Source organism: Chiroxiphia lanceolata, chromosome 3 (assembly GCF_009829145.1).
Source record: "Chiroxiphia lanceolata isolate bChiLan1 chromosome 3, bChiLan1.pri, whole genome shotgun sequence".
Taxonomy (NCBI): domain Eukaryota; kingdom Metazoa; phylum Chordata; class Aves; order Passeriformes; family Pipridae; genus Chiroxiphia; species Chiroxiphia lanceolata.
The window spans coordinates 11,549,589-11,564,460 of NC_045639.1; the positions used below are offsets into that span (position 1 = coordinate 11,549,589).

Sequence of the window (14,872 nt, forward strand, 5' to 3'; positions counted from 1 at the left end):
TTTAGCAGCGCCAGTTCTTTTGTTTTTATGGATTTTCTTCCTAGAAAAGAACAGGAAGAAACATGACTCCTCCTTCTCAGTGCATAAAGGGTGCCCTGTAGTTTAGTCATGTTTTACATTTCTACATCCAGGAGCCCCGTAGAGTCCAGAATTTGGCTGGATGAGGTTACTCCTCTGATGTGTCAAAACCGTGGTAAACCTGCCACAGCAATTTTTTTGATGTTTGATGCAAATTCAACCATTTCTCTTCTGCTGAGCTAATCAAATGTAACTTTGACCCTAGATCTTCTGAGAAAAACATGAGAAATTCCCCATGATGTACTTGGATAGTCATGGTCATATTGCCTTGTCTTGCCTGTTATTTCTGCCGGCTCTGAGAGTTGGGGTGCATATTGTATTTACTGTATGAAAAGCCATTTGAGATCACCATGACTTTGATTCTATATCCATGTAAGTGAATCTGGGCATTTATCCTGTTCATAAACGAATATATAAGCATCCCTGAGAAAACACTTGAGGGCTGAACTGTTCAGAAGTCAGTGTTACTTTGTGAGTCTGGTTTCCCTGAAGTGTTTCTCTAATGGAAGCAGGTGACACTTAGGACTCAGTTTTGCGCAGATGTATTCACTGGTACCAAACTTTACCACAGCAGTTGGTGTGTATCCAAGGCCATCCTTGTTCAGCAGGGCACTTCAGTCGCCACACTGTACAGTACCATCCAAGCCAAAGGAATCAAGGGCATGTGCTCTGGTCAAGGAATTTTGTCCTGAACTGAGATTCAGACATCAAAGAGGAGATGAACCTCCAGCTCCTCTTGGCTTTGGCAGCGGAACATGGCAGCATGTTATTCGGGAATAAGGACCCCACTCAGAGGAGCAGTTAGACTTGTTTTGAGCACCACCAAGGAACTTGGTTCATGGAAAGGAGTATATCCTAAGTCAAGGTGGCTTTTGTGTCAGAACAGTTTTGTAACTCCTTTTGGGGGGTAATATGAGAAAGTGTTGTGGTGCTTTTTACTCCAGCATTCTCCTCACATGCTCAAACCCTCTGGTCAGTGTCACAGATGGAACTGTGGTCAGTGCAGTGTCTCTGTGTGCTGTCGCTGTCTTGTTGACTTTTCCTCCGAAGCTTTAAATTCACTTTTCCTTAGAAGCATTATCATTATAGAGCGCTGTTCACTCTGAATATTTTTCAGATTAAAACCCATCAAGGTATTAAAACAAACCCTGTGAAAAGTAGCTATTTCAACAGTCATTTTAATCTTTAAAATATTCACTTTCAGGTATCCAGGACACCATTGATTGCTTGCTATATTATGTAAATTTACAGAATAAAATAGGTCACTCTTCAAATTGTCTTCTTGTAAGGATGTAATTAAGCTGCATTAAGACAATTACTGTATTTTAAGTATCTACTGAATTTTTAAAAAAACAATGTAGTTTTAGGTTTTGACAGGGATATAATTTCCTATTTATTATGTTTTAATTAAAAACACTGGTAAATAGGATTAAAGCCAATTGTATGGTAATTTGACATAACTACTGCAATTCTGAAGTAATACAGTTAGTCTACAGTACAGCAGTAATAGAGGGGGGATAGGGAAAGAAAAACTCAGCTGATTATTCAAATAAAAATTCTGGTAAATAGGAAGACTGAATCAGATACCTCTGGATTCTGCTCGTATTTGGGTCTGAATCTCTTCCCCATTAAAGGAATGGTGAGCTTGCTCTTAACTTTCAGAGTTCCAGAGATTTTGTAGGTGCTGGTGTAAATTTTTGAAAGTTGACTGTAGTTTTGATGCCAGAGGTGTGATTTTCATCTCGGTGTGTCCTAAAAGTCTGTGTTTTGGCTTTCTGCAAATGTAAAAAGTCAGATGAACCGAAAGGACTAGAAGAAGGAATCAATTTCAAGTTGACTGCTAAAGGTTCAAAAAGCATCTGGAACTCATACCCACCTTTCAGAAGGCGGTTGGTAGAAATTGGTTATCTTGGCATGTCCAAAAGGTTAGGAAGAATAAGAGGAAAATCAAGAAAGCATGATACAAGTGTGGGTTGAAATGTTGTTCAGCATAGACACCACCAGCACAGTGGCAATAGAAGGAACAAACAAAAAAGTTGCAAGATATCAAGTAAATTTTTGCCTTCCAAGGGCGTGTCAAATCTGTGATCTTCAGCTGTATGATGACATGAAAAGGAGCTTCCCAATCTGTCTGTTCCATGCAAATTCCCAATACAATTATAAGTTTTTTTATGTCTAATTTAAGACCACTCTTTCTCTGTCCTAAGACCAGAAGCTATGGAGAATAGATGATTCCTTCAGAATGAGCCCTTCAATGATACGCTGCTTGTGAGACTTCAGATTATCCTCCCTTTGGACAATTAGATTATGTTTGTAAATATTGCTCATGTTTGCACAAGACCAACCTCATATCTCGTGGTGGTAACTTTTATTTTAAAGAAGGAAATACAGCAGGCAAATTTCCAAGTTCCATTGAAGCTCATGGTGTTATGGCTGCAAAGGAATTTACTCAAGTGAAGTGAAAGGGGGTTAAAGCAACTGTAACCTGGCCAAAGAGAAGGCTGAAAAGGTTAAGGTGAAAGGGAGCTGCTTGACTGGAGGGAACCTGTGAGAGGTCGGCCTCAGGGAGGGAATTTTTGGCTTGGTCATGTTTAATGTTTTCTTCGGAAGCTATAGGGCACAAACTGTTGAAACTTATTTTTGAAATTGCAAAGATAGAAGATGTACATCTCATCATAAAGAACTGGACAACTTTGTAATTGAGGAAGGAGAAAAGTGGGATATAGTACTGTTGCATCAAATTTTAAGTCATGAGTATAAGAAGTAAAATAAACTTCTGCCACAAACAGGAGATGCTGCATTTGGACATACTGGTGGAATCAGACCTACATGTATTAAGTGTTCTAAATTTATGGCCATTATTAATGGCTGTGTTTAACACAAGCCTGGGAAGTGTCATGTGAAATTTTTTGCTGTGGGAAAAACATGGGTGAAAACCTGTGTACTTACTGTTCGCTGTATTTGGTCATCCATGTTCAGGAAGGAAGAATTCAAACATGAACAGATGCAGAGAGGTGAAGGAGGAGAAGGAGAATATTCCTTTTACATGGAAAAGCTACAACAGCCTACGTAGTTAGTCCAGTTAAAATCAAGGACATCTGACCTCTTCATAACAACTAAGGTGAAGATTCAGGATAGGGAAAAAACTATTTATTATATAGGATAATAAGTATTAAGAATGAATAGCTGTTAATAGGCTAGGAGTATGGTTTTTACCTCCATGAAGTCTTCATGAAACATTTGCTCACCATGGGGCTCTGACAGGTGAAATGTCTTCTGAAATTTCCCATCTCCTCAAGGCTGCTGTGAGGAGTCAGCAGCCTCCTGCATCCACTTCCAGGTTCTAGACTTTTGGACGGGGGCATCCTCTTGGAGCCCATTACCCTCTGCAAAGGGATTAAGTGTCACATAAAACTTAAAGCAGCACCTGGAATTGAATTTGGCATTACACCAGAAAAGTGTTGTTCCCCCACATCTGATCTGCCAGCTCTGAGGACAGGCAGGTTCTAACCTGTGATGACCACTGGAACAGTGGAAGAAATTCTCTTCCCAGAAAGCCCTTACCTAAAGCATTTGCAGGATGAGCTGCTAAGAAGGGATTTAAGGGAAGCAAAACCTGAATAGTGCTTGTCTGTCAATTTTACCCAATTTGCACTCATGAATACAGATTTTTTTCTTTCCTTTTCTTCTTGCAGCACAGGTGCACCCCTGCTGCACCAGGCATATTATTTCAGGCTGCTGTGAAGGTGTGGCTGCCAGGATAAGGTCTTACAATTAAATTATACATCTCTATTGTACAACATACTTAATGCTCATATCTGCAGATATTCCCTTTTAATAATTATATGCAGAATTCTATGTATGTATTTACATTTAAAAAAAAAAATCTAGCCAACTGCCCACTGTGTGTTTTGCCATTTTTGTCCTCTCCTGTCCTTCATTCCAAACATCCCCAGGACTCCAAGACAACATTTTTAAATAAACATTGGGCATTTAAGTAAAACTTCTGTGTAAGGAAAGGTATTGTGACTCTTACAGTCTTAACACACTAATCCCTCACTGCTCCTTCCTGGAATAAACTAACTCCATTTATTAATCTGAAATAAACAGCAGCAACATCTCTGGCACCATTGAAAAAATGAATGCTGCATGCTTTATTTTAAATGTAGTCAGTGGAAATTTTGCTATTTACCTAAACCCAGATCAGGTGAATAATTTAAGCATGAAGATGTGAGTTAATTGGTGGGATTTTTTTTCCCCCTTCTTGATTTTACTTCATGGATATGGCTCATAAATTTGTATGCAGGTATGGAGTGAGATATATTTTGTTTAAACTTGTATTCCAGGCGTGTCCGTGGAGGTACCAAGTACCCTGTAATCATCTGGCATGTGTGGGAGTTGCAAGAGTTCAGTGCTGAGCAGAAAATCAGGCTCTTTGTGTTTTGAGAATGCTAATCCATTGCTAGGGTTTCCTTTTAAACCGAAAATAAACACAATGTGTGTGCTGTTAACTTAGACAGGTGCTAGAGCCGACAGCTCGAGGTTTAAGGGCAGGGGTCAAGCAATCAAAAGTGGTCCTCTCTTGCACAGATCATCAAACAGGGAGTGCATCAATGGGCTCAGTGGCCAAGGCTGGAAATTAATCAGCTCAGCCCTCAGTGTTTAGCCATGCTGATTATACACCGGCAAAGTGAGCAGGAGCTGACAGGCCAGGGGAGCCAATGTAATAGGACTTCGTTCCCAACAAAGGCAGGGAAGAAAGATCAATTTGCAATATTCTTTTCTGTACCCATGCAACAAAGCAGAAACATGAAAGCAGAACATTAAGGGATGCTCCCTATGAACTGGACAAATCAATAAACATCAGTGGTAAGGGGAGAAAAAAAAGTTTCTCCTTCTGTTGTGTACTCTGAGGCCTTTTCTGTCTTTGTGAAGTGCTGGGTAGCAGTGGCCTCTGTCATGTTTTCTTTCACCTACATGGTGTCATCTGCTTCAGTCTCAAGGTGAATGCTGGTTTGCACAATCAGAGCGAGTGTTTAAGGAAATTATTCCGTCTCTTTGGGAAGAGAAGATAGGAAATAGTACTCAGCAGAAGTTGCAGTGGCTGCTCCATTCGTAGCTCCGTTTCTGCATTAGAGCTGGGGCTAAAAACTGGGATTTGGTGCTTGTATCAGGTGAAAGGTTTCAGCAGTTTCAAAGATTTCAGTTCAGAGCTCTTGAATAAGTACCAGTTGCCTTCATAGGGAGAACCATATGCAAAATCTGGTTTGAGGTATAGGAGTTTAACTTTTCTTGGAAAATTAATTCCCACAATCAGTAGTTGGAATAATCTTAGTAATCTGGGCAAGAAATAGAGAAAGATGGCTCCAGTTGAGTTCTAGTAGCACTTGGGAAAGGGAACAACTGAAAAGAAAAATCTTTAGTGCAACCGCAGCCAAATCTGGTGTTTGGCCAGTTATTTTATCATATTAAATATTTGTCTGTGAGAGCCAAGCCTGTAAATGAAACTATTTGCAGTAGTATTATAGCTTTGCACTGACCACTTCCACCTGTATGTGAAATACCTTTTAGATGCATATTCAGTGTGGGCTGATGGTGAAAGAATAGTTTTATTTTGGCTTCCTGGTGGCTTTGGTGGAAGAGTCCTGGCTGTCTTGCTACTTCATTTTCAAAAGCAGATTGTGTAGAATTCTGAAGCGCACATGCAAGCACGTGATTCCCCCCTTTACAACAAAGCATGTGCTTTGGAGTGCACATTGTATGAACAGGCTGTTACCTGCTGGCAGGGAACTAGTGCTGACTGCAGGGCAGGTGAGGGCCTTGTCAACCTGGGTACAGTCTACTTCCACTCAAGTAGGACAGATCTTATCTGAGGATAGTATCCATGGTGGGATCCAGCCCAGGTGCTGGTGGTGACAGTGGTAGCTGCAAAGCGTTTTGCTGATGAATGATGATAAACTATGAAACACTTCGGATTCAAGAAGATATTTGTGTTTGTCAGCAATTTTATTAAGTTAGTCTGTTATTTAAGAACTGTTTTCCCCAATTCCCAAATAGGGTAAGCCAGCCTGGCAGGTCCAGCCAGGAGGAATGCAGAGTGTGCCTTTTTAGCACTACCCCCAAAACTCAGCAGATGCTAAAACTGATCATTGGCAGCTCCTGCAAACAGGCTGTTTACTTGCAGAGCCAAAGCAGGTCATCACCAAGTTATATGTGATATTGTATGTCATGGCTAAGGCATGGGTGGGAAGGAGATATTCTTTTGGCTGACTATTTTCTGGCAGATGCACAGGGTGAATAAATTCAGAAAAGGTTGTGAGAAGCCATTAATTTCTTTCTCTTATCTGTGATTATGAAGTCCAGCAAAGGGAGTGAGGGAGGAGGGAGGAGTGGGAACAGTTGCAGAAGCCAAACTTGTGCATTGGATGAGTGTCTGATGAAGTACTAGAGACTCAAGGAGAGGTGCCTGGTGTTTGCGGGCTGGTGCTTGGGAAAAGTAAATTGATGCGAGTTTTGTAGAACAGATCATCTTTATGTAAGCAAAGCAGCCACGTGCTGAACTCAAACCTCTGGTATCCTGGTAAACAAGACAAAAGTTGTGTCGTTGCTGTGTCCCCCGAGGGAGCCCTGGGCTGCCTGGTCTTCCTCGGTGTTACTGTGGAGAGGCTGAGAAGAAACTACGACCTACGAAGTGTAGCGAGTCTGGAAAATGATAAATCACTTAATAAATATTGGGGACGGGGCTACTGAGAGAGTTGCAGGGGCGGGTGGTGTTCTTTTGTCATGCTGATGATGTCTTTATCATCAGCAGTGCTTAATCACAATGCTCCAGGGCTTGTTAGTCTTTTAAAAGATTCGATTCTAAACAAGTTACTTTTGCACTCTTCAGAGACTATGCTGAGGTTCACGAGGACTTCATACACAGGAAAATCCTTGTATTGTAACCTCTTGTTTCTCTGCAATGAGATTTCATGAACCCAAGGGCTTTCAAGTAATCAGAGGACTACTGAGGATTTAAAATATTTAAATTTTTCTAACTACAAAGTTTGTTTAAGAAATATTATATTAAGATGTAAGAAATCACACAAAATGAGCATATCCCAGGAAACAAATCTGCCTTGGGCATTGATTCTGGTTAGAGAATTCAAGTGTGGAGTTTTTTATGTATTTCTCTTGAGCATTCCATTTTGTACCACCTGACTTAGTGCGTGTGATGATTATTTTTCTCGGGATAGCACACAGACACAGTCTTTTGACATTTGTTAAGGGAGAATGTGAAGTGTTCAAAGGTTGGGTGCCACCTCTGTAAGCAGAAAGCATGCAAAAGGCTTATGGCAGCAGGATCTTCCTGCTAAAATAATTAGCAATAGAATAGTTAAATTTAAGATTTTTTTTTTTTAATATATTGTCACCTTCAAGGGTTAAGTGTCTGGAATGGAAAGCCAGAGCCGCCATATGTGTTCTTCTTTAGGGACATCTTCACCATGAGAATGGTAGACATTTTCTGCATTTAAATAAAATAAGTTTTCCTTTACAGTAGATTCAGGAGTTCTATTTATTTTCCCAACTTGATTAAAGCTGGATAGAGGAAAAAATATTACATAAATTTCCCCAGTTTTAGTTTGTATAAGCTAAAAAGTTTTAAGTCATATCTGAATACAGGTGTTGAAAATCTAATGTCACCTGGATGGACTTGAAAATGCTACCTTGTCTTTGCAAATAATGAAAATCTTGTCAATTGACAAGAACGTTTTGGATGTGCATGTAGGTAAAAATGGAACGGGAGTAACAGCTGATCTGTCTGACCTAACAAAAGTGTTCAGAATTTTTAAACAGATAAATGTTGCCAACTGTTACCATTGTGCAGCAACCACAGCCTACTGAAAAATCTGTATTTCTTGTCATCAGGAAGACCATTATTTCACTATTTAATTTCAATTAAACATTGCTGGTTTACCCTTGGAAGTGCTATTCCACTTTTGGCAGATATCTAGAGGCTTGTAGATATTTTGGCTGTTAGAATGGTGATGGAACTGAGACTAAATTCTAGGAGAGGATGTTAGCGACTGCAGAGGAGGGAAAGGGTCTAGGAAGAAATGAGAGGAAATGGACTAAAAGTCAGTGGTTTTTTGCTACCTGAGTTCATCATGCTCAATCATTTCCTGAATTAACATCCTTCCTGCTAAACTTCTCCTAAATTAAGATATGGAAAAGAAATGACTGCAGGAGGAAATGCCTCAAAGGGTATGAACGGCCACCTACCTCCTCCAAAAGTCAGAGGTGGTGCTGGGGATTCTGTCTCCCCTTTATGTGGAAGCTGCTCCTCACTTATCTGGGGTCGTCACACTGACAATCTGTATAAGATCTGGTTTGTTGTGTTTTCTGTATAAGATCTGGTTTGTTGTGGTTTTTTTTTTGGTTTTTTTTTTTTGTTTGTTTGTTTTGTTTGTTTTTTTTTTTTTTTTGGTTTTTTTTTGTTTTTTGTTTTTTTCCTCTCCTTTCTGTTCTCTGGTGTAAACCTTAAGTGTGCCATGAGTTTTGAAAATCCTATGGAACATAAGAAACTTTCTGCTGAACACACCTGATTTTCTTAAGTTGTGTGTGGAATTTGTTGTTGTTATTGTGGGTATGGGGTTTTTGTTGAGTTTTTTGCCTCTCAGAGTTAAAGTTGGTCATTGTATTTTCTGTAGAATGCTGTAACATTTGCATTTGGTCATCAAGAAATGCTTTGTGAGTGTTTTTGTTGAGTATTCATTCTGGGTCTTGCGAATATACCAATGCTAAACGCTGAAATATCAACAAAAGTTGGAAAGCAAATTTGATCTAGCTGATGCTAAATGACAGACACTTTCTTTTCCAGATTGTCTTAATTTCTTGTAGTTGATCTTTGTGGTATCCTGTCTTTTATGACTGAGAGTTTTGAGGATCATTGCAACTGCATTTCAGCGTTACACCCCACTGTTGGGACCATCGAATTTTGATGCTCTTCCAGGCACTGCTCTGTCTCTGAAATGCTCAGAAGAGACTTTATCTTCACTTGAGCATTCCTCAAAAGTTCTGGTTTTCACAGTCCCCAATGTTTCACAATTTCCTAATGTTCCAGGATGTACTTTGTGATATATCTGAGATCTGCCTGCATTCTGTTCCTCTCTACTATTACATCGGGTTAGCTTTTTTAAGGGAAGTTGTGGCTAGTTTGTGGTGTGATAGGAAACTATCACACCATGTGATTATACTGGCTCTTCTGACTTCAGGAATGTTAGGACTCTGGACAAAATCTGGATGATTTTTCTCTTTGGTTTGTGGTAAGAGAAGCTGCAATTTAGAGCTTGTTACAAGAAAATCAAATTCTTAGAAACAATCATTTTCATTCTGCACGTGAATGAAAGCACAGATGAAAAGAGAAAGGAGATTTATTGGAAAGTAACTTGAGTTTTGTTTTGAATTATTTCTTAAAGTGAAAAGTTGAATCAGAACATCTCAGATGAGTAAAATCCAGAATTTAAACATCACAAAAAAATTAAAAAAAAAAATATTTTTTTTCCCCACAGAAAACATAATCAAAGTCAACAGCTTTGCAGAGTAGGGTTTAAAAGTTGCATTTTGTCAGTGGGTTCTGGACTTTGGGATTTGGTTTTTGGTTTCCTTGGGGCTGCTCTGTGGTGGCTCCTTCTGCCCTTATTCTGATCTCTGCCTTTGGAAATTGCTCAGAGGTAATAGTTACTTGTCACTATTACCAGACCTTATCGGTCCTGTTAGCTTGCTGCTTATCACTGAAAGAAGCAGAAGTTTGCTCTGCCATCTACTAGCTGCCAAGTATCATTCACAAGCTTTTTTTTCTACTGCAAGATGGACATGAAACACCTGCTAATTTCAGACTGGTTAGTAAATCCCTTTGGACCCTTTACAGGAGGCTATACACAGCCTGTTCCTTCAGTCCCCAGCCAAAATGTGGGAGTGTTTTCAAAAGCTGACAGTGATTTCTCTGTGACCTGCATCCACACTTAGTGGCCCAACCTTTGGGACTGCAAAGGGAGCTTCATTTTCCAGGATCTCTGTGGATCCCTCTGTGAAACGTGCCATGTCCTACACTGTGTTTAAAAATAATTATGCATTAAGCAATGAAGATCCTAAGTTGGCAGGCTTTTAAGAAGTGAAAACAGACTGCTTTTTGAGTAGCATGGCAATTAGCATGCCAGTTGTTGCTGGCTGTTCAGAATCGATCCCTCCAAGTTTTGAGGGAGCCCTGCCTGTTGTTAACAGTCCTGCTGAGGCTACAGTGGCTCTCTGCTGAGATTCACTGGTACGACCAACACATCTCCGAGCTCTCCGCGGACATTCTTGGCAGCTGCAGGACATAATTACCACATTTGAGAATATTTTTTAGGCATTTGGATCTACGGCTGGCTTTTTAGATTGCTCCCCTACTAACGGATGTGTTACTGGTTTGACACAATTGACAGCTGGCTGCGCTGGTGGCTAAAGAACTGCCTCTGGGGCTGTCTCAGAATGAGGTTAATGATGGGCTAGATGAGTTCCCTGCATTTCCTATACATCATTTACCTGGAATTGTGCTCTTCGTTGGGCTCTTCCATGATGACAAGGCATCTGACCAAATGGCCATTTGTACTAAATGGTGCAGCTATTCCACTGGGCCAAATTTGGGCTTATTTACTGTTTTTTTTGAAGTAGTGACAATGGGAGCAAAAAAATGTCTGCTCTGAAAACACACTGCTTTAATAAAGGGAAGGACTGTCAAACATCCATTTTGGGCTGGATTCAGACTTGTTAACTGTCTGAGCATCCCTTTTCTCTCTCAAGTTATTATGATCCACAAAGGAGCATTTGTACTTCAGTGTACTTTTGGTTTTCTTGCTTCCTCCCTACAGGGCTTCTGGAGACCATGACTAATGATGGATTTGTGAAGCTTCTATGTAGATCCCATGTCTATAAGTGCCTCACACATGGAAGCTTAATAGCTATTTTTCTTGTGAGACTTCATTTGTGGTCAGCTGTGCAAGGTGAAGAGCAATCATAATGTTGATATGCGGTGCTGATGTTTCAAACAGAGCCACAGGAAAATAATTATTCTATTTGGGGAGGACGGCACTAAAGGGATTTTTTTTTTTCCCTTAAAGCTTTTCCTTCTTTCTGAGATGGTTGAAATAGTTAAGTCATTTTTAAAACAAATTCCCATCCTCCCTGATTTAAGATCTACTCCTGCAGTATATATGGAGTGGGGGAGATACTGTAGCATTTTTACGAGGAGATAAAATATTGGCTTAATGATAATTTGGCAAAGTTTCAAGATAACCAAGAAGACTTCCTGGAAATTAAAAACAACTCAAATGTAAGAGAAAATTAAGCTAGTGACCCCAAGTACAAAAGGGGATGAGTTCAGACATCCATTCTTCCTTGCTCCTTGATTTATCCTGTCTCTCTCTCTTTTTCTTTCTCTTTTTTTTTTAATCCCCTCTTTCTATTCAGCTCCCCTTGTCCCTGGCTGCTCTCAATCCAAGGTGGAAGGATAGTTTGGTGTAAATCTGTTATCACTATATCAGCAAATTTATAATTTTCTGGGGATTTTGTTTTTTGAGGATGGTGAAACTTAAGGTGAAGCTTTCCAAGTTGAGCAAACATATCTGATTGGGTTCACTGAGGCCAAACCCCCTTTCTGTTTGCTGAGGAGGGAGACACTTGGTTCTTTGGGGAAATTAAATTCTTCCCTATGCTTGAGCCATTTGCACCATTTTTCTACAGGAAAATATGTAAATATCTGGACACGTGCAGGATGTCACAGAGACTATTTTGGTCCTTCTATTGCTGCTGCCTATATGGCTGCGTCTGAGCAGATTTCTCAATGCTATTCCCTCTTAGAGACCTGAGCTGATCCTCCTGGACATCCTCAGATGAAGATCTTACTTTTAGGATCTATATGAGATTTTTTTCTCAGATGGAATATACACACTCAGATTCACTAGATCCCTTGTACCATGAGGAGTAATTCCTTCTTATCTCTTGAGCTTCTGACCTCGTTGCTGGGAAAAGTGGAGGGTGCAGTAACTGGAGACAAGTTTGTTGGTTTGGTTTTTCAGGGGGGTTGGAAAGAGGTTTTGACATTTGAACATGCAGAGCCAGACACACCACTGGCATGTTTCATTTAATCACATCAGTCAGACAGTGATAACATTTGATTCCTTCACAACAGACAAACCATGAGAACTAATTGTGCAGAGGCTGAACACCTTATTTTAATGCCTTATATTATTTAGCCTTTTAGAAAATTGCCACTTTTTAACACCTTCAATCTGTTCTCTTCTCTGTATTGCTGGGAAAGGCTGAACTGGGATGGAGCATGTGACACAGAAGCTTGTGAAACCTGAGAAAGCAAGGGAATGGATATCAAGAAGTGGGAATCAGAGTAACATTTGAAGACGGTGTTGAAATGTGTGTATGGGAAAAACCTCCAGCCTTTATAGCTACAGGATGCTGTGGATGGCACCTAAATGTAGTGGATGCCTGAGTCTGCAGGCAAACTGAACCTGTAGCTGTTGAGATCTGCCCTACTGCGTTGGTTTAAGCTCTAAAATTCACTGTTGCTCATTGGAGTGATTTGCTGTGGTATGGAGCACAGAGAGGGCTAGTGGACAGTGCTTAGAGCCCAGACTAGTTTTGACTTTGTCTTGGGAAAGGCAGCTGGTCCCGCAAAAAGCTCTGGAAATGTTGTCCCTGAAGGTCAGAGCTGTGTTGCTGTAATCCATCAGCCTGAGGTCTCCTGCCACCGTCTGTAAATCCCGCAGATGTCAGCAGTTCAAGTGCTGATGGAGTCCAGCCTTTTAGAGCCGTCATTCACAGCCTTGACCCTGGTCCCTGGTAAAAGTCAGCACTGGCTTTCAGGTTTCTTTCCTTTATTTATTTATTTTATTCACATGCTAACCCCTTAAAAGCAGAGGTCCAAGCCTTGCACTCTGACCTATTGTTGCTTGCTGTTCCCATTCCAGGCCTCTTAGCTTATGTTCTGCCTGTCATCTGTGTGCTCCAGAACCTTTTTGGAAGGCTGCTGTAATTACCTCAGAGAGCCTGTGGAGCTGGTTTCTTGTCAAATCTCAAGCAGTGAAACTCTTTTTTTTCCCCTTTTTCAGATGCAAATTGCAAAACCTTAACAGAGAAGCTCTTAATTCTTCCCCCTTTATTCCTCTGTCTCTGCCTTAGATATTTTCTTTCATGGCCTGCCTTTAAAACAATTCCATGTTCAACTGTCTGCTCGGGGTATGTCTTGAAGAACAGGGGTCACTGAGAAGAAGCTTAGAGAGGATGTTGGATGCTGCTTTGACCCTCCAGCAAAATACTTCTGGAGCAGGATGCTCTGGATAGGCCACCTGTGTCTGCTCCGAGACTCCTGAGTTGCTTCTGGGCGGCAATGGTAGGATAATGTTAGTGGAAATCTTTAGGAATAAATATGCTTTGGTGCAAGCCAGTTGAAATTTAAAGGAAGGTTCAGAAAATCTACAGTAGAAAGGTGAAATTTCATGATGTGTCTCCCTAGATGTCTGGGCATTACCTTTGTGCTTGCTAGCTGCTTGGAGAGACATCAAGAACTGGTTATGTCCATCACTCCATTTTTGGCATCAGCAAGATCCAAGCAGAGGCTATTGGGGTATTTACCCCAGTAACTGCCCCTTACTGTACTTGTTTCAGGGAGAAACTGAGCTGATGGTTCAGTTGCCAAGACAAACCATCTAATTTGGATTTTGTGCCTGATTTCTTCCTACCAATCCATCTCTAGGACTACAAGATCTATAAAGCTTTGGGAGCCTTTCCTCCCTTTAAAATAAGGATATCAGCATGCTCAGCCTCAAAAAGAGACTTTAGTCTACATTCTATCTCTACATTCTTATGTTTACAATTGTTCAAAAAAAGGGTTGAACTGGGGAAGAGATGGAACCTAAAGACATTAGTGCAATTTCAAGGTCTGGTTGACTGTCTGTTTTTTTTCCCCAAGGAAATTGTCCAGGGAACTAACTCTATGTCTAAATTGGCAAGGTCTGTGAAATTTTGGATAATCTCTGAAATTATATGTCAGCTACATAAAAAGATCTTACTTGTGGGATTCGAGTAATTAGGTTATAAGTAATTGGTAATTAAGGAATTAAACAACATTGTGGGATTTCAAAGACTATTTTGGGAGACTGAATGGATGTTTCTCTGTGTATTTTGTTTGCTACACTCCTGTTTTTACAATGTGTAGCTCAAATATTACTTGTGCCTGTTTAGGTATGAACTTTGGGGGGGAGGGGGTGAGGGGGCAGAGGGCTTGTCCCAGGTATGCTGAATGTGTTCCCTGTTAGCTCTGGCTGATGGATCTGTGTGCCTATGTGTCACATGATGTGCTTCCCCATGCAACACACAATCCTCTTGAAACTGTTCTCCCATTTAGTGGCAAGGGTAAAGCTTGCAAATATCCTTTTCCTATTGCAAAAGGACAATTTCTTTCAAGGACTCAACTTCCTCGACCTGAGGAATCCAGGTGAAGCATCAGAGAACCTCAAATGCCTGGTAGCTGCTGAAAATTTGGCTTTGTGTCTGCATTGTTTGCTCTGAGTTGTGGATCTTCAGAGAGCTGCTGTACTGGCTTAGCTGGGGATGTCTCCCAAAGGTGAACAGAAATTCCTCTCATCTTGAAAAAGTGTGGGGAGATGTGGTCATATACAACTTTACAGACCTGAGCATCACTTGCTGATGCTATTTAATTAAAAGGGAAAAGCATATGACTGGGTTGGTTTATTTTTTTTTT

The 14,872-nt window shown here is 40.6% G+C and overlaps 1 long non-coding RNA gene across 1 annotated transcript; it reads left to right on the forward strand.

Moving 5' to 3' along the window:
• Positions 1-281: 281 nt before the first annotated feature.
• Positions 282-3,859, forward strand: LOC116785298. The gene is made up of 3 exons (XR_004356465.1): positions 282-385; positions 3,058-3,199; positions 3,774-3,859. It is a non-coding gene; the product is annotated as an uncharacterized LOC116785298 (long non-coding RNA).
• Positions 3,860-14,872: the final 11,013 nt, after the last annotated feature.